Here is a 21527-nt window from a genome sequence, read left to right on the forward strand (position 1 = left end):
CAAACTAAAATGATTGCCATTAGTGATCCCTCAGTTGCATATACACAAGTTTGCGGGGTTTTTTTTGTAAGGTAACACCCAATAGTTTTACCCACTGGTGTCAGAATCAAGTATGTCTGGTAGGTATTTATACACTTTGGAACACACATAAAGAGGATTTTTCTCATCCTCGCTGACATTTTTTTGTTGAAAACAAGGTGCATCATCTGGAATTTGGCGCCTCATCTCTTCTAATCGCATGTGCACTCGGAGTTGTGTATCAGTGGGGAAATGATGAAAACTGAGGTATGGTTGGAATTGTTGATTAGCCGAACATAACGGAACACTACAATGACATGGAGATGAAGAAAACTGGGCCTGGGAAGTTGTACTCGCATCTTTCCAAATGTTTTTCTGGTTTGTGATGTAAGCGTGAATAGAGCCTATTACCTCTTTAATCCAGCAACAATTTTTGTTGCCCTCCGTCCAGGCTCGCAGTGGTAATCAGACCTCATTTGAGCCTGTCCCGCAATTTCCACCCTCTTGAGTGAAAGTGGTCCAATGACCTGCCTCCACTGGTAGGAAGACAGTGCCAAAACATGTATAAATCAGCTGACCAGACACATCACTGCAACATCATGTGACTCTGACGAAGATCACAGGAAGCAATCCAAATTGTCAGGTATGAAAACAAACTCTTGGTCTTAAAAAAGAACCTAATAACATAAATTATCGGAAGACCAAATGAACCTCACTGGACTGTGTTTACCTCATATATTAGACTATGTTCAGACTGCAGGGCCTCAATTAAAAAAATGGAAGTTGTCCAAACATGGAAGCGAGCATTGAGCACCTGGAGATTTTGAAGTTCCTCTCGTACCGGAGCCAGAACATGAACAACTTACTTGTTTTAAGGAGGAGATTGAGAAGGAGAAGGACGAGGTTTTTGGCCGTGGTGTTTTGTGGGACAGCGGCAGCGACGTCCGTTGAAAGGAACGTGTGGATGTGGAGACGGAGCCAAGAGTGGTGAGTGGAGATGTGCTTCACTTCAGTGACACAGAGTTCATTAACAATTTTTGCCGACTTCAGCGCAGAATAGTGATGTTTGTGGCTTGTTGATAACGTGTAGGTCGGATGAATGCGCTTTGGCCGTTCAGACTGAAGTCACATGTCAAAATATCAGATATGTATCGGTTTCAGGACCATATATTGATGTCGCTTGGATCGCATTTGAAAAAATCAGATCTGTGTTGTTCAGACTGTCATTAAAAGATCAGATACAGGTCACATAGAAGCCCAAAAATCAGATTTGGGTCACTTCAGGCTGCAGTCTGAACGCAGCCTAAGTCACACTTTTTTCATGGTTTTCATGGTTCATTAACAATTTTTGTGTGACAAGAACGTTTGTGTACATTTGTCACTTGGTGATGTAGGTCGGATGAATGCGCCTTGGCCGTTCAGACTGAAGTAGCATGTCAAAAGATCGGATATGTATTGTTTTTAGGAGCACATATCCAAGTGGCCATTTGAAAAAATCATATCTGTGTCGTTCAGACTGTCATTAAAAGATCGGATACAGGTCACATAGGGGCCAAAAAATCAGATTTGGGTCACTTCAGGCTGATATCTGAACACAGCCTTAGACTTGAACAAACTTTATTGAACCACAACGGAAATGATTTGGACACAGTAGCTCAGCATATTATAATAACAATAAGAAATTGTATAATCAATTCTAAATAAGTAGCAGAAATAACTATATCTGATCTGGTTGACACATTTTATTAAACTTTTTGCATTAAAATCACAACATTTTATAACTTACCATGAACTCTGCCCAGCACTATACTCTCTGCACCGCTCAGCTCAGCTCCAGGTGTGAGGTTGAAGATCTCGGTGGGTTCCTGGTCTATCTGCATCAGGAGAAGCAGAGGCGTGTGTTAAATGTTAATGGAGAATGCACAGTGACTATAGCTGCGCCCACATGTACTGTAAATGTCAGGCTCAAGGGTTACAAGGAAGAAAATGACACATAATTGGTTCAGATGACGAGCTGTTTAAAATGAGATAGAAAAGCTGCATTTTATATAGAAGTTAGTCCCAGATTTCCATGATTTTAAATGTTGTTATGAGTAATTATACTAAAGAGGCCACATTACCCTTTTTGCTGTTTCCTCATCACAAACATACAGCCACCAGCACCTACACTGTCTGAGGAAATAGTCCTTCTACCGCGTACATAGAACCGTGATGACACTGTTCTATAAAACGTTTATGGAATCAGTTCAAGCTTTTTCACTGGTCTCATGGTTTGGGAGCATCTGTTCCAAAAACAAGAACTCCCTTAATCAGTTGGTTAAATGTGCAAGCAGCCTGAACTCCCTGTACTCAGGACACTTACAGCGGGTGTCCCAGAGGATTCTAAGCAGCTTCCTCTAAACTCAGACTTTCAGCTGCTTCCGTCTGGTCACAGGCTTTTAGCTCCAAGATCTAGAATGAATCGTTTTAAAAGGAGCTTCGTTCCAGCTGCTATTGCACTAATGAACGAATTGTAATCTATTTATTTATCGATTTTAGTACCGTGTTTTAGTTTTAATATATTATATATGTCTTGTGACTTTTAGCCAAGCGTGATGAATGCATGAATTATTTATGGAACAAAATCATTCTGCACTGGAGCTCTGTAACACTTTACATTTAATTGCATTTTTATGTGTTTATTGTGTAGATTTTGGATGAGTGAGTGTGTATACATGCACATCAGTATCCCGCTTATTAGTCATATCCTGGATCTGTCAGTATTTGGGATACTGCGTTTACATGCGCGCTGAGAAATCGGGATACTCATATTTGTATACATGATCAAATGGAGTATCCCGGTTTCTTGACATAATCTTACAAATGCGCAAGTGCAAAAATGAACTTAATTTAAATTAATAAACCAGGAAGAATAAAAACCATGAGCTCCTTTAGCAGAGGAAGCTCGGGAGGTTTAACCAGCGGTGAGGAGCTGTGAGATATCCCACAATTCACTGCGTAGATCAAACCCAACAGATTCTTCACTAAAAACTTCTGCATAAATAAACCTAAATTTAAAACATATAAACCATAACCACTGTAGAGCCACATCAGCCCGTTTGATCATATCATTCAGCTTTGATCACATCTGTTTACGTTTTACAGAAACAAAACTTAAATCCACATGGCTCATTTGCATAAACTGTAAGCGCCAATAAAAACTGCTCGCTACTTGTGCTGCTGATGCGGTTCTGCTTCTGTCGGACTAAAGGACACGACTCAGTGGATTATGTGTGTTCTTTTTGTGACAGAAGAGGAGCTAATGATGGTAAGTGTGTTCTTTGCTTATATCATAGGAGTGTTTAGCTTTTCAGCGATCATACAAGTGCAGATTGTACGTGTGCAGGTTTAACGCAGTTCTTTATTTTACACTCATTTCACTCATGTGTGGTCACTTTATTTATGTTGATCACTTTATTTATGTTGCAGTGAAAATACTGAAAAGTGTTTGTCTTTTGGACGCATGTGCAATCAACTTTATGTCGCAGTAACCGGGATACTGCGTCTACATGCCACAGTATCCCTCTTACTATCGGAATATACCAGCTACAATGATTTTTGTTGCCCTCCGTCCAGGCTCGCAGTGGCAATCTGATCACATTTAGGCCTGTGTGGTAATTTCCACCATCTCGAGCGGGGGCAGTCCAATGGCCTGCCACCACTGGTAGGAAGATAGCGCCAAACCTGTGTAAATCTTTAAATATATCCCAGTTTCTCATAACCGGGATAGTGCCATAACCAGGATACTGGGTACACATGCACCATGAAGAAACCGGGATACTCAAAAAACCTGATCATAACCGGGATACTGATGTGCATGTAAACACACTCAATGAAATGTGAAATGTGGGACCAGTCTCTCAAATCTGCAAAACAAATTTACCTTCGGGTACGAATAAAGCAACCTAACCTAAAACTAAACCTAAACCTAAACATACCTGGAGCTTGTGTTTTGTTTCATTCACACATTTTTTAACAAAAAAACATGCAGATTTAGGCTGAGTTCTTCTCTTAATCAAAAAACCCACTGTCTCACCTTGTGATGTCATGTGTTAATACAGGAAGTGCTACTATGTTTTTAAACTCCATTCACCTTCACTAGAATCATTTCGATGATTTCAACCCTGGAGTTGACAACTTCTTCTGAACAAAAGGTCAAAGGAGCTATTCACTTGAAAACACCCTCGTAATGACATCACAAGGTGGAACAGAGCATTTTGAACTTTGGAGATGTAGACAGACTAATAATAAAGAGTTACTGAAACATGTGTGAATGAAACAAAACACAACTCCAGGTCTGTTTTTGATGAGGTAACATTCTGACATTGGTTAAAAAGCTCACAGAAGTACATTTTGGTTAATATAGAACCTTTAACGAACAAATATTCTGTCTTCATGGGTCTTTATTTCCCTTTTAAACATGTTCGTGGTCACCTTGGGATAAGACATTTTCCAACTTAAAATATTGTCTGCGTTTGGAGAATACACTTTCATTAACTTCGTCTCTGTGTCCAATGAGGCGTTCAGACATTAACGATAAAAATGTGAAGGTAAACACATCCCTCATGAACTAACAGAGACATGAGTTTGTTGTGTACACAGTTCGACCGCAGACTGAGCTGATGTTTATAGACTTTAAACCGCACCGGAGAAGACCAGAGTTTTATCTATGATACAACAAAACTGGCAAAATGTGAATGGAGAATTTTCAGTGCTCAGAGAAGACAACTTTGGATTAATGAAACAAGCGTGAATGAAGCAAAAAATACAACTTCATGTTTTGATGAGGAGTATAACATGGTAAAAAAAAAAGTTTCCTCGGCCCCATGTTCTCACAACTCTATGTTCCCTCAGCTCTATGTTCCCTCAGCTCTATGTTCCCTCAGCTCTATGTTCCCTCAGCTCTATGTTCCCACAGCTCTATGTTCAGCTCTATGTTCCCACAGCTCTATGTTCCCTCAGCTCTATGTTCCCTCAGCTCTATGTTCCCACAGCTCTATGTTCCCACAGCTCTATGTTCCCTCAGCTCTATGTTCCCTCAGCTCTATGTTCCCACAGCTCTATGTTCCCACAGCTCTATGTTCCCACAGCTCTATGTTCCTCAGCTCTATGTTCCCACAGCTCTATGTTCCCTCTATGTTCCTCTATGTTCCCTCAGCTCTATGTTCCCACAGCTCTATGTTCCCTCATTTCCCTCAAGTTCCTTTCCCTCATCTATGTTCCCTCAGTTCAAGATTTCCCTTTGTTCCCTCTAAATCCTATGTTCCCTCAGCTCTATATTCCCTCAATCCTATGTTCCAAGAGCTCTATGTTCCCTCATTTTTAAGATTTTTTGTTCAGTTTAGAAAATTAGGCCCTATGTTTCCAAAGCTCCATCTTCCCTCAGCTCTATGTTCCACAGCTCTATGTTCCCACAGCTCTATGTTCCAGAGCTCTGTAAACATGGGACTGTGGGAGCATAGATCTGTGGGAATATAGATCTGTGAGAACATAGAGCTGTGGGAACATAGAGCTGTAGCAACATAGAGCTGAGGGAACATAGAGCTGTAGCAACATAGAGCTGAGGGAACATAGAGTTGAGGGAACATAGAGCTGTAGGAACATGGGACTGTGGGAACATAGATCTGTGGGAATATAGAGCTGCAGGGACATAGAGTTGTGGGAACATAGAGCTGTGGGAACATAGAGCTGAGGGAACATGGGACTGTGGGAACATAGAGCTGTGGAAACATAGGACTGTGGGAACATAGAGCTGAGAAACATAGAGTTGTGGGGATATAGAGCTGTGAGAACATAGAGCTGTGGAAACATAGGACTGTGGGAACATAGAGCTGTGGGACATAGGGCTGACCCCCTGTCTGAAGCTCTGTTACTGAAGTTAGACTTTAGTCTGAGCTTCATTTGAACACATTCTGTCCATAAAAAACAGACTTAGTTGAAAATCCAAGGTGAGATAATTTGTGCTCTCAAATAACATTACAATCACGAGCTGGCTCACATTATCCAACAGTTTTTCAGTTAGTCACTCTCACCTTTCTGTTGAAAATGAAACACCTAAACAGGAGCATTAACACTCGACGAGAGGCTCCTGAAAATGTGTTGTTTAAATCCATTTTGTATTTTTTTCTTCAAGCTTAAAAGTTTCTTTTGGCAGTGTTTGCAAATGTGTGCCTTGTGTCACCATGGTAACTCCTAAACATTCCACCATTAGAGATACATGTAGAACCATCAGTAATTAAGCTCTTCATCCATTCATTTTCTAGTGGAGGATCTGCCACTTGTTTGTTTCCATGCAGATGCTACAGCTCAGCCTGGAATGTTCCACAGTATGACATTAAGGTTTGTCGTTGCTCAAGATACCTGCAAAGACATGCTTATCTACGGTGAGTGTGGAGACAGATAAGCCAGTTTAATGCCATACTGTGGAATATTTCATGCAAAGGAAAAACATCTCCATGGAGGTTTGCAGAAACACGGTAGAAATATTACACAGTGCATCTTTAATGGCACAGAAGTCAGCAAATAACAGCGGTGATTTTGCCTGCTCCCGACTCAACTCTACTGTAACTATTGGCAATTAATTCTGTTCCCCTCAGACTTTTTATAGCTCGACTAATAAAAAAGGGTACTCAAGGTGGTAATGAAATGTAATATGATTTTTAATTTTCTCTGATGTAAACAAGTCTATAACACAGTTTACACTTTTCAAGACGATCCGCAAAAAGCGACGATTTCAGCCTAAAGGGTTCAGAAGAATGTGTAGGTTATTCCAGGCTTTCGGTAAAGTCACTACAAAAGTGCTCTGGGGACTTTGTGTACTCACATTTAAAAAAGATTCAATGGGAAAGAATCCAATGAAAAATGAACTCGAAGGCACATTATGTAACTTTTCTGGTGGAATGCCCGTCAAACGCTTTGTTGCTTTGTCTGGAATATTTCACAGTATGGCATTAAACCTTTCTATCTTCATGCAGAGAAAACCAGACCAAGTTACAGGTCAGATCTGTGGAGAGGCGACACCGCTCACAGTCAGAATGTCTGTTTTTTGGTATTTTTTGAGCAATAAAAACCACCTGTAATTGAATAAATGTAAAATAGAGCTGTTTAATGTCATACTGTGGAACATTCCAAGCAGAGCAATGACGTATCCATAGAAACAAGGAGGTGATGGACCCACAACCAAAAAGTTACACAATGCACCTTTAGACTGATCTATTTCATGAATTCAAGTAAAAGTTTCAGAGTGATGAAGAATTACAAGTTACTACAGCAATTAACAATTCAAAACTATCTTTAAAAGGTGGTGGTGAAAAGTACAGTATTTTTGGGGCTATAAGGCTACGTTCAGACTGCAGGGCTTAACGCTCAATTTGGATTTTTTTGTGAAATCCGATGTTTTCACATTTCCAATTAAATGTGACTTGTATGTGATCTCCAGTGTGAATGTTAAAAGGCCCAAAAGTGTCCCACATGTGCACTGGAGACACAACGACGTCGACCGCAGCGAGCGTCTCTGTGTTTACGGAAGTTGTCCAAACATGGATGCGAGCATCGAGCACCTGGAGATTTTAAAGTTCCTCTCGTACCGGAGCCAGAACATGAACAACTTACTTGTTTTAAGGAGGAGATTGAGAAGGAGAAGGACGAGGTTTTTGGCCGTGATGTTTTGTGGGACAGTTCGTTGAAAGGAACGTGTGGATGTGGAGACGGAGCCAAGAGTGGTGAGTGGTGATGTGCTTCACTTCATTGACACAGAGTTCATTAACAATTTTCGCCGACTTCAGCGCAGAATAGTGACGTTTGTGGCTTGTTGATAACGTGTAGGTAGATGAATGCACTTTGGCCGTTCAGACTGAAGTCGCATGTCAAAAGATCAGATATGTATCGGTTTCAGGAGCACATATCCAAGTGGCCTGGGTCACATTTGAAACTAGAAAAGCACTCAGAGAGCGCAGACCTCCGCCAAGGACTACCCCCATTTTTTATATAAATTGCGATAAAATCAGTCTTCTGGATCAGATCCGGATCAGCCTTTGGAATATGAAAGAGGATCCCATTGTCCATCCCTGAGTCAAATTTCATGGGGTTTGGTCAATAATTAACCCAGATATTGAGAAACAAAATTTTTGGCCCCATTTACCACAATGTTAACTAAAATTTCAAAGTGATCCAGAATCCAGGATTTTTCCGGATCACCCCCAAAATGAAATCAGTTCTTCCTTTTCACATTTCCAACAAATCCTGAAAATTTCATCAAAATCGGTCCATAACTTTTTGAGTTATGTTGCTAACAAACAAACAAACAAACAAACAAACAAACACCGGCAAAAACATAACCTCCTTGGCGGAGGTAAAAATCGGATCTGTGTCGTTCAGACTGTCATTAAAAGATCAGATACAGGTCACATTGGGGCCAAAAAATCGGATTTGGGTCACTTCAGGCTGCAGTCTGAACGTAGCTTAAGTCACACTTTTTTCATGGTTTGGGTGTTTCCTGCGACTTATATAATAAAATATATAATTTCACATGTTTATTATTTTCACACTGAAGCTACGAGAGGTTCTAGTCTTGTGTGTGAGTATCTGCTGCTCCTGTTCCTCCTGTACCACTGTCACTTCACTCTACTGCACATGTCTCCTGCAGAAAGAGCCTCTGTCCTGTCTGTATCATGTCAGTGTCCTGTAGGTTTTCAGCAAATTTGAGACTCTCTGGGGTCAGGGATTGTTGTGTCGATCAAGTATGACTGAATGTCTGGCTACTGAAGTTTGAGACTTTTCTTCTCGTCATTTACGCACTAACCTGCATTAAACTTTTAATCATATTCTGCAGATTACAAGCTGCAAGTTGTGAATTCTGTAGCCAAAAACGGTCATCGAGCAGCAGAAAGAAAGTTTGGAGTGAGTGAGAAACTTGTGAGGGACTGACGAAAATTGGAGGATAATCTAACTGCTATGAGGAAAACAACAAAAGCTCATCACGGCCTAAAAGCTACTGTAGATTTAGCTCGAGTTGGCAGAGTTGCTCAGAAGTGACACCGAGGATGAAGAATTGAATGGATTTAGTGATTTGGAGTGAGATGGAGAGTTTGGTAAACTTGTTCTGTTCTGTTGTCAGTGTTGGGAGTGTTACTTTTAAAATGTATTCCCCTACAGATTACAGATTACATACCCCAAAAAGTAGTTTGTAACGTAATCCATTAAATTACTTAAAGTGAGTAACGTAATCTGAATACTTTGGATTACTTGATTTGCTGTAGAGAAGCAAAGACCAGGAAATCTTCACATAAGAAGTTTTGTCTGCTAAAAGACGATAAAAAAGCCCAGTCTTTACTTAACCGTATTAAAAATATTATTGATAGAAGAGAAGGAGACATGGTCCATGCACCATGATTTAGTCCTGTTAAATCCTGTTTTAGACCTGGTTTAGTCTTGGTTGAGTCCTGGTTTAATCTTGGTTTAGTCCCTGGTTTAGACCTGGTTTTAGTCCTGGTTTAGACCTGGTTTAGACCTGGTTTAGACCTGATTTTAGTCCTGGTTTTAGTCCTACTTTAGTCCTGGTTTGGTCCTGGTTTAGACCTGGTTTTAGACCTGGTTTTAGACCTGGTTTAGTGTTCGGCTATGAGTGGAATTACTGGAAAAAAAAGGGAATACCCCGAAATGTGAAAACAGGAAAATGCCGCTATGTAATCCATTTATTTCAGCAAAGTAACTGTAATCCAATTACCTCTAATTGAAAGAGTAACTGTAACCGAATACAGTTACTCATAATTTGTACTCTGATTACATAACCCTGGTACATGTAATCTGTTACTCCCCAACACTGTTGTTTATGTTATACTTTATCTGAAGAACTGTTCATATGTGACGTTAATTTCCCCGCAAAGTGCGATTTATATATGTTTTTTTCTTCTTCATTTTGCATTTTTGGCTGGTGTGACTTGTATTTCTTATGTGCGACTTATAGACTGGAAAATACGATTCTCAGAATTGTGGCTAATGATACTTTGCAGTGACATCATGGTGGGGGCTTTCTTTGTGTATCTCTATTGGTAGAATGTTCAGCAGTTACCATGGTGACACACATGAGCAAACCACATTTTCCGGAGCCTGTGATCATTACGAGCATTCGTGGTCCTGTTTAAGAGTTTGATTTTCAACAAAAAGGTGTAATTTGGAATACAAAAGGTTGCAACCATTAATCATATTTTGCTGATCGTAATTATTTTCTGCACAAAACAAAACAGACTCAAAACCCCAATTGACAAGACCTTCTTACAACAAAGACAGTGACATTATGAAACGAAAATGTCACCAAATTATTTTCAGCCATTCACTTTATTTGTAAAAAAATCATAATAATATCTGCGTTTACCACATTTTGACCTTTATTTGGCTGAAAATGCATTTGAAGCCGCAATATACAATAGAAATAACCTTTTGTTTGACCAGTTAATTGAGAAATGTATTGCTGACCAGTCAACTACTCAAATAATTATTAGTTACATCTAGGGGTGTGCAAAAATATTGAAATATCAATATATCGTATCGTTGAATGTAATTATACAGTATCGATATCGTGGGCTGCTGTATCGATATATCGCGTATTGAGTATTTTTTGTGTATTTTACTAAATTATTTTGTTACAAATAATGCGCTACAGTTTTGTTGTTTGTTTAGTGGAAGGAAACTCATTCACAGCAAAAAGGTTCGTTAAAATGAAAATTAAGAACATTTGACTTTATGTGAGTCGACTCTAACCATGGAATAAGTGTTTTTCTAAATTCAAGCGACCTTCAATTTCATTTCTTATTTTAAGGGTTGTTGTTCTTGTTATTGTGGTTCTTTTTTTAAGTGTAGCAAGTTGTATTTTCATATTTTAAGAACAAAAATTCGAATTCCGCTGATAGAAAATTTAACTTGTCAAGTGGAATTTACTCAAATCATAATAAAACTTTCTTAATTCAAGTCATCTTAACTTGGCTGGATTTAATTTTTTTGCAGTGCATGCGACACATTTGACATTTTCATAGTTTTGATAATTAAAATGTTTTTGTTTCACATGAACTTTGCACAAGACGTGGTTTAACAAAGACTTTTAGTATCACAGCCACGATTTAGCCTTTATTTTCATTGAATGGTATCAAATCAATTTGAAATATATCGTATCGAATTGTAAGTTCACTGTATCGAAATATGTATCGTATCGTGGCCTTTGTATCGAAGGTATGTATCGTATCGGCATCTTCTTAATGATACCCAGCCCTAGTTACATCCCTATTGAGAAGTGAGTGCTTTAATTTCCCAGGACCAGCAGACAGATCTTCTATGAAACTGCACTGAACCTTTGAATTCTTGTATTTAAAGAACCCTGATCCATGTTCTAATGTCGTTTCCTCATCACAAACAGACCTGGAGTTGTTTTTGGTTTAATTCACATGTTTAATCCTGTGTTCAGGCTGAGTTCTTCGCTCAAACAGAAAACACTCTGTTCCACCTTGTGATATTATGTGGTAATACAGGAAGCTTTTTTAAACTACCTTCAGTAAATTCATTTTGATCATTTCAGCCCTGGAATGGCCCATCTCTACTCAACTAAAGGTAAAAGGAGCTGTTAACTTATTTTTCCCAACGTCTCCTTGGCTTGGTGATAAATGTCAGTCCTTTGATACACAATGCTTTAAGCTTGACGTACACTGTGCGATTTCTGACCGTTTTTGAGCCACTTTTTCACTCATGCTACTTTTTTTCGGATCAGACCGAGTTTTGGTTTAATCGTGTGTTGTGCTTGTATAGTGAAGTAAACATGAGGTAACAAGAACTGATTAATACCTCAAGACCACCTCCCAATCGGCAATCGCAAGTCAGGAAATTATCAACCCTGTTTGAAATCCAGTCACCTCTCGTGACGATTTCGCACCATTGAAGTCGTTCGTATAGTGTGAAACATGAATCTTGAGCTGTGAACTTTTTAACCCTGTAATTTGGTTGTACAGTTTGAGCTGGAGCTGAATGAAACGGGGGGAAATATCGCACAGTGTACAGCCGGCATTACTGTGCATTTGTCTCTTGTCCAAAAGTAGAAGCGTGTTGGTCTGATGTGTTTAATTTGATATTGCAGATTGTTAAAATGACATTATTGACAGAACCCTTGTTAATTATTCTTGGTACATCAGAAATATTTAATAATTTGACATCAGCCCAAAAACAGTTTTCCTATTTCCAATTTCCTATTGTCTTATTATTGCAAAGAAACTATGTCATGGAAGGGACTGTCACACCCAGGCTGGTGCCACCTAATGCTGCTGCTCAATTTCATTTCTCTCCAGTGACTAGGTCAGGAATCAGAATACACTAGACCAGGGGTGTCTAAACTTTTTTCATCAAGGGCCACATATCTAAACATAGACGAAGCAGAGGGTCGATCGAGGGCCATAGACTGGTGCTCAGTACAGGGAATAATTGAAATATGTGCATGTTTAATACGTTACAATGAGCCAACGATCTTTATTCATGCCAAGATCGTTAAAACCAAACACTAAACATTAAATATTAGCTTTATCAAGGTAGATTTTCAAAAAACTTGCAGTAAATCTTTATTTTTATTTTTTTAATTGATGCAAGGTAATTTGGGCCAATTCATCTGGAAGTCTGAGGGCTAAGAAAAATTTGTCTGAGGGCCGCATTTGGCTCCCGGGCCATAGTTTGGACATGCCTGTACTAGACGGTTTGCAAGAACCCCAGAAGTTGTAGAGTGCTTGTGAGCTGTGAAGCCATGACGTCAAACTCGTCGCGTCTGTCTGTGTCCCTTTTGTGGAACAACACAACAGTAAACAAAGAGTTGAGATGGATGTAGACAAAGACAGACATTCTGTGTTGGCAACAATTCCCAAGACTGAGGATTTAAAGCCGGAACAAAGAGAATGTTTGGTGAATTTTATCAAGGAGAAAGACGTTATTGTTCTTCTTCCTATAGGATTTGGCGCATTACATACATCATGACCAAATAACTGTGATTGGTTAAATAAGAAAAGTACCCGCCTACCATCAAGCGAACAAATCCTAATGCTGTGAGGCCAGACGGTTTTCCGCGAAGTGAATCAGGCTAGGAGCTCTAAAATGTGGCTATGGGACCTCGCTAATACTTTACATCTAGAGAGAAAACGATATTTGTTACTGGATAAACTAATGTCATTTAAGAAAGTGTGGCAATCTCTTATTGATTTTTTACAATCTGCATCTGTGTGAGAAACAACTACAAATTCATTTCAGATACATGTACCTCTGCAAGCTTTTCAGTTCTGTGTGATTTATTTTAATTTTTTATGCACCAAAAAGCATTGAGCTCTATTGATTCTGTACAATTTCAGTTATAAACTGGTTTTGGATCAGTAAAAAAATTGAGCTGTTGACTTGAAAACTATGGCTTCATGACATCACAAGGTGGCACAGAGCATTTTGAGCTTTGGAAATGTAGACACTAATAATAAAGGGTTACTCAAACATGTGTGAATGAAATAAAATAGAACACTGATGAGGTAACAACATTCTAACATGGCTTACAGCTCACAGGAGTCATTTTCGTGTAATGTAGGACCTTTATCTCGACTTCGCAGATGCACACGGTGAGGTTGTTGTTACCTGGATGAAGACCGTGTCCATGCTCCTGTTCACGGTCACATGGTGCAGGCGTCCGTCACACAGACCTGCTCCGGAGCTCCTCCACACCTCTGGCTCTCTGCTGCTGTCCACACTGTACCACACCTCCAGCTCCTCTGAACACACACACACACAAACACAGTACATACACATTATTTAGTATTCACAGACTGTATATCAGACCTGGGCAGTGTACAGCTCCAGGGCCCGATGGTCGACTCTGACAGGCCCGTTTAAGATAATTCGTAATTACAGAATAAACATATTTTGATCATTTGACCTTATGCATGGACTAAAGCTGCGCTGCATTGTTTTTATTTTAGAGATGTTCTTTTAAATGACATTTTTTGGAAGGCAGACTCACTTTTTCATTGTTTAGTCATAACATAAACTCTTACCGGTCTGGGCAGCTCATCAAAACAATGATATTTACTGCTTTGGTGAACACTTTATAATAACTGCACCTTATTTAGCCTTAATAAAGCATGAACAAAGACTTAATTAATAATGAACAAAGACTTACTTAATAATGATTCACGCTTAGTAACTACTTATTTACTGCCTTAATTACAGTGTTGAGAAGGTGACTTTTAAAATGTATTCCCCTACAGATTACAGATTACATACCCCAAAATGTAGGTTTGTAATGTAATCCATTAAATTACTTAAAGTGAGTAATGTAATCTGAATACTTTGGATTACTTGATTTGCTGTAGAGAAGCAAAGACGAGGATATCGTAACATAAGATGTTTTGTTTGCTAAAAGAAAATAAAAAGCCCAGACTTTACTTAAACATATTAAAAATATTATTGATAGAAGAGGAGGAGTAGGAGACACGGTCCACACAGCATGATTTAGTCCTGTTAAATCCTGTTTTAGTTCTGTTTTAGTCCTGGTTTAGTCCTGGTTTTAGTCCTGGTTTGAGTCCTGTTTAATCCTGGTTTAGACCTGGTTTAGTCCTGTTAAATCCTGTTTTAGTTCTGTTTTAGTCCTGGTTTAGTTCTGGTTTTAGTCCTGGTTTGAGTCCTGTTTAGTCCTGGTTTAGTCCTGGTTTAGTTCTGGTTTTAGTCCTGGTTTGAGTCCTGTTTAATCCTGGTTTAGTCCTGGTTTTAGACCAGGGTTAGACCTGGTTTAGTGTCCAGCAATGAGTGGAAATACCAAAAAAAAAAAAAAAAAAAAGATTTAGTCCAAAATGTGAAAACAGGAAAATATTGCCGTGTAATCCATTTATTTCAACAAAGTAACTGTAATCCAATTACCACTCACTGAAACAGCAACTGTAACTGAATACAGTTACTCATAATTTGTACTCTGATTACATAACTCTGCTACATGTAATCTGTTACTCCCCAACACTGCTTAATTAGCACTTGCACTTAATTTGCCTGTGCTGTAAATAGTTACTCATAATTATTTCATACTTAATTACTCATGGACTAACCATGTGAGCATTTATTAATGATTAATAAGCCATGAGAGAATGATTTACTAATAATACAATGTAATGATCATTCAGGCAGATGTTATCTGTTAGTTAAGTCTTTTTGAGAGCTTTTCTAAAGTGAAGATGAATTATGCTTTATGAAGCATTTACTAAGCGTGAATCATTATTAATTAAGTCTTTGTTCATTATTAATTAAGTCTTTGTTCATTATTAATTAAGTCTTTGTTCATGCTTTATTAAGGCTAAATACTGTGTAGTTATTATAAAGTGTTACCGCTGCTTTTTATAAAGAAATACAATTCATATTATGCTGAATTAAGTTAAGTATTTTGACCCTCCACAATATTCTATTTTCTGTTTCTCATGTGGCCACCCCTGCTGTCTGTAGCTAAGTGAGTATGACGTCACCCACAGTGTTCAGCAACAGTCAAATGAAGCTCACTGAGGGTAGCTGTTTTAGGGGCACATTTGGAGCCCCTTTGATTTATGGACAAAATAGAAAAATATAAACGCCGGGATTATGTAGGGCGGGTTAATATGAAACTTTTAAGGCCAAAATGATGAGCCTCACAGCAGAAGGTACAGAGAGAGGAGTTTTTCAATAGTAAGTGAACTGGAGCCAGAGCTGATGGAGCCGGAAGCACGTCCATGTTGACTTCCTATTTGGAAAGCAGCGGTTAGCGGGTTATGTATGTCCAGTTATATAAATAGAAATAGAAATAGAAAACCCTTATAACCGCTGGCCTTGTGAGCTTCATTTGACTGGAACCGAACGCTATGGATGATGTATACAGTAGCGTGCATCATTTGCCCCAATTTTAAAATGTGACAATACCAATTAAAAGAAAATCTGTGGAATATTTGCTCAATTGAAAAATATCCACTGGGTCGTCCAAGACTCTTAAGTTCCATCCTAACTGTGTCCATAAGGCTCTGGCAGAAAAATCTGTTTTTCTCAAATAACTTTAAAAATAATCCATTTAGAGCCATGGTGCCAATGAAAGTTGAATATAAATGTTGCTGTTGTGCATCTACTGTGTAGCTTTTAGTAATTTTATATCTCTGTCTTCATAACTTTCTAAGATGTGACAATTTTATCAAGATTTTGAGTGTTTTTTCATAATTATCCAAAGTCCACAAAGGCCAAAGATGAAATGAGAGACATAAAATTTGTTTTTTTCTGTAGTGATCAGAGACTAAAAAAATATAAAAAAGTGGAGTAAGTGAGTGTGATGCCACCAGATGACAGGAACGGCTCAGAGTTTGGTAAACCCAAGTTTACAGAAAGAATAAGGATGTTATTTAAGAAAAAATTATGTTTCATCTCAGATTGAAGGCTTCTGCAGACACTAAACTTCAGAGGCTTGGTGGACCCAGTAGACATCAAGAGAATTTCATGAAATTTCTTATGGAACTTTACTTTGGCAAGTGTAAAAAACTTTATACTAGGTACAAGATTGATTTTCAAGAATTTTCAAAATGTTGGGCAAATGATGCACCCTAGTATAGAGTCTATTGCCCTGTTCGGACAGGTATTACCTGTGGACCTTTGGTGATTTGTTATTGCGGAGGATGACTCAGATCTTAATCCAGTGAGAATGTGCAAGGTCTGTAATTCTGCCGCAAATGACCTACTATTACCTACAAAATACCTACTATTTCACCAAACACAGATGTCCGTTGATAACACTAGTCCCGTGCAAAGCTGTATTTCAGTGTTTGTTGTTGTAATCGCACCTTTTTTATGTCCTTTTTTTTTTCCTTTCCTCGATCTTTTCTCTTTCAATCTCTGTCAATGTCAGTACAACAGAGTCATTTACGGATTTTGTTTATCCCGTGTGAATGTAACACAGAGCTGGGGCGGTAATTTGCAAATTACCAGACGTCCCCAGGTTGTACTTACCCATGCAAATAGGTCTTTAGATGCTAATGCGCACTTCCTGAATCTCTGACGGTGTAATACTTAAAGGTGCATTGTGTAACTTTTCTGGTGGAGGGCCCATCAAATGCTTTTCTCCATGGAGAGTTTTTGCGTTGTCTAGATTGTTTCACAGTGTGGCATTAAACCTTTCTAACTTCATGGTATTGTATTGTATTTTCGGACTATAAAACGGACCGGATTATGAGGCTCAATATCAATAATGTTGAATTCTCTCGTCTATTTTCATACATAAATTGCACCGGATTATAAGGTGCATTAAACGAAACAAACAGATGACACTTGAGACTGATCCTTAGTCCAGTCGTCCACGATCCATTGGCAGATCGTCGTGTAATTCGCTCGGCGTCGCCTCCCTGTCTTGGTAAATGTGGATTATAAATGTGAATGTGGCTGGATCATTAAATTTTTATTTTTTTTATTTCCTACGATGGTGACTCAAATATACATTAAGTAATAATGTGTTTAATGCAGCTCTGTGCACATTTGTTTACATTTTACAGAAACTAAACTTAAAACCACATGGCTCATTTGCATAAACTATAAGCTCTGAATAAACAGCTCGTTCCTTGTGCGCTGATGCGGTTCAGCTTCTGTCGGACTAAAGGACATGAGTCAGTGGAATATGAGTGTTCTTTCTGTGACAGAGGATATGCTGCTGATGGTGAGTCTGTTCTCTGCTTCTATCGCGTCGGAGATGGTTAACGTGAAACTTTTCAGAATCCGCGAGGCTTTTGACTGTGGTAGCCATAATGCTCCGACAATCCATCAAGCGGTGCGGCTTCTTAGTTTACCAAAGTCGTACTAAAACATTTTGACAGATTTTTAAGCACCATGTACCACATAAAATCGGTTTCAGGTCAGTCAAACGAACCAAAATGAATACATAAGGCACACTGTTGAATTTTGAGAAAATTTAAGGATTTTTAGTGCACCTTATAGTCCGAAAAAATATGATAATTGAATAAATGTATGGTAGAGCTGTAACAAAAAAGTTACACAGTGCATCTTTGATAATTAGATGCAGATACAGTACACATATTTTAACCTCAGGAGCCACTTATACAAAATATCTGTACTGGAGTAAGACAGTACATGGAGAAAAATGCAGTACAATCCCTTTAACGTCTCACATTTGTTGCTTTTGCTAATAACTATGCTTCATTAACATAGACGCAGCTGGGGAGAGTTGTAAATGTGGAAGTGTTTCTGAATGAGGAGGAGGAGGAGATGTTGTTTTTTTCCATTGTTTTTTTTGGGGGGTTGGAACATTAATATCTCTATGGGTTTAATGAGCTCATGGAGAGAAGAGGACGGCTGGCACAAAATCAAGCTGTGATCGGTTTTCTGTCATAAAGCTACAAAAAGAAAAGAAGAGCTCGGGCTGGGTATTGTCAGTTTAACCCACACAATGGAATCCTGTTTGACAATTTACTGGAAATTCGTGGGTTTCTGTTTCCTGTTTATGACTGCCATTTTGAGAACTATTTTGTTTTTTTGTCAATTGTCAATCTCTACAGGAACTATTTTGCATCACACTAAAGCTCATGGAGAGAAATGACTGCTGCCTGAAAATTGCATTAATGGGCGCTATGTAACTTTTCTTTTAGAATGTTCCACAATATAGTAGTAAATGTGCACTATGTAACTTTTTGGCTACGTTCAGACTGCAGGGCTTAACGCTCAATTCCGATTTTTTTGCGAGGTCGTTTACATTTCCAATTACATGTGACTTGTATGTGACTCCAGTGTGAACAGTAAACAGCCCTAAAGTGTCCCGTATGCACACTGGAGGACACGACGACGTCAACCGCAGAGAGCGTGCTCTGTGTTTACGGAAGTTGTCCAAACATGGACGCAGCATTGAGCACCTGGAGATTTAAAGTTCCTCTCGTACCGGAGCCAGAACATGAACAACTTACTTGTTTTTAAGGAGAGATTGAGAAGAAGAAGGACGAGGTTTTTGGTCCGTGGTGTTTTGTGTGGGCAGCAGGCAGCGACGTCCGTTGAAAGGAACGTGTGGATGTGGAGACGGAGCCAAGAGTGGTGAGTGGTGATGTGCTTCACTTCAGTCACACGGAGTTCATTAACAATTTTCTCCTACTTCAGTGCAGAATAGTGACGTTTGTGGCTTGTTGATAACGTGTAGATCGAATGAATGCGCTTTGGCCGTTCAGACTGAAGTCGCATGTCAAAAGATCAGATATGTATCGGTTTCAGGAGCACATATCCAAGTGTCCTGGGTCACATTTGAAAAAATCGGATCTGTGTCGTTCAGACTGTCATTAAAAGATCAGATACAGGTCACATAGAAGCCAAAAAATCATATTTGGGTCACTTCAGGCTGCAGTCTGAACGCAGCCTATGTCATGTCATGGAGTGGGTTCATTTAAGTTTTTCTTCTTTCTTTTCTGTTGTTTACAATGTATATGTAGTATACATGATCATTGTTTCTCTCTTGGCACAAACTCAAAATAAAAATGAGTGAATGAATCAAACAATGTCAATAGGGAAAACTTTTTTTTTTTTTTTTTTTTTTTTTTGCTGTTTGCATTGGTTTTTATTTTGAAAGAAAGATAGTGCTTGTTGATGCATTACTCATACAAATGTCGAAAAAATAAATACATTTACAAGTATATTTTATAGTTCAAGTTCTATACATAGTTCTTTTGTTTTCAAGGCTTTTGGATTTGTGCGATTATTAAAGAACTCAACGCAATGGATTTGATATTTTAAAAGGATTAGTATTAGGTGCCACACATATATATTTTTTGCAACAATATCATTCTCAAAAATGCCAAAAAGTACATGATTGCATTAAATTGTATGTTCGTATAGGGAAAACTGTCTCTTGCCCCTCTATCTGAGCAGAGGACGTCATCACATCCTAGAATCTTTAAACCAACCCTTTGAGGCCACAGTGTGTGTTTACCCTGCGTGTTGATGAGCAGTGCAATGTGCTGCCTGTAGGAGGTGACGTAGAGCAGCATGTTTGGGCTGTGGCTGGTCCTGAAGCTCAGAGACATGTTTTCTCCGGGTGAGTTCTGCTCCTCAGACTCACTGCCCCAGTCGAAGGGGTCTCTGACGGAGTAGATCACCGAGGAGGAGGGCTGGAAGACGGCCCGACACCTCTGCAACGAAAAGGACAAGAGAAGAAGTTATATTAAAACAGCTCTACCTTATTTATTTATTTTTTTTTTTTACTGTAAAAGCAGTCATCCAGCATCAGTTCTTTTTTTTTGTTTTTAACCTGGTAATTAATCCTGATTTAAAGGTGAACTATGTATTATTAGAAATGACTCCTGTGATCATGATGACTTCCAGCGTCAGTGCTGCAAACTGTATCCACAAGCGAATATGCTGGCACGCAAATTCCACATGTGTACAAACAATGTCAAAATTACTCTTTTTAGATCATACTGTGCCCCACTGTATGCAGCTCAACGGTGTCATTACAGCAAAGCAAAGATGAATAAGATTAAGGTGGCAGATAATGATGCTCTCAGAATTCTGCTAAAGACTCCAAGGTGGGAAGGTGCTAGTGCTTTGTTTGTGATTGTAAATATTCCCACATTCCAGGCTCTAATGAGGAACCTCATGAATAAATATATGTGTAGGTTAAATGAATCAAGAAATGAAATTATAATGTGCTTGACTGATATTAAGGAAAGTGACACCCGATATTACCCTAACATCTGGACAGTTTGGAAGAGCCAGCTGTATGTATTTTAATTCTGCGGACCTTACGTCACTGTAGTTTTTTATGTGTGTGTGTGTGTGTGTGTGTGTGTGTGCGCTGACAGTGTTGGGAGTAACGCGTTATAAAAGTAACAAATTACTGTAATGCATTGTTTTTTTGCTGTAACGCAGTAATGTGTGGCATTACCGAGGGAAAAAAATGTTAATATTTTACTCGGTACAAATGTCAGTAACGCGCGTTACAATGTTTTTTTAACCTGGATTGAAGTGGTGGGATTTTTGTTTTTCTTCATGCAAATTCGCTAAAATCACCGCGATATCAGCAGCGGTCAAGCGCCGGAGACGCGCCCGCTTAGACTGTGAGGTAACCGTGGGTGAACGGACCGGCGCAGAACTCCGCGCATCACGGGGCTAACCGCACCTGACGCCCAATTGCGCTTTGCAGACACCCTGTCTGGTATTCGCTCGATGGTAGGCGGTTACTTTTTTATTTAACCAATCGCTGCTATTTGGTCATGATGTATGTAATGCACCGCTAACGGGGCTAACTGGTATATTAAGATTTTCCCAAAACCCGTAGGAAGAAGGACAATAACGTCTTCCTCCTTGATAAAATTCAGAACCAAAGACCGGACCCCCGCTCCTACAGACCACACCCCCCGCTCCTACAGAACCAAAGACCGGACCACCCACCATTCGTCCAGAACCAAAACCAGAGCCCCCGGACCACC

General features: G+C 39.1%; 1 pseudogene; it reads right to left on the minus strand.

Moving 5' to 3' along the window:
* The window catches only part of LOC110160237 (contactin-associated protein-like 4), a 513033-nt pseudogene that overhangs the window by 36905 nt on the left and 454601 nt on the right, over positions 1–21527 (minus strand).

Source organism: Boleophthalmus pectinirostris, unplaced genomic scaffold, assembly GCF_026225935.1.
Source record: "Boleophthalmus pectinirostris isolate CB_2022bp ecotype Guang Dong unplaced genomic scaffold, ASM2622593v1 HiC_scaffold_7, whole genome shotgun sequence".
In the NCBI taxonomy this organism is placed as follows: domain Eukaryota; kingdom Metazoa; phylum Chordata; class Actinopteri; order Gobiiformes; family Gobiidae; genus Boleophthalmus; species Boleophthalmus pectinirostris.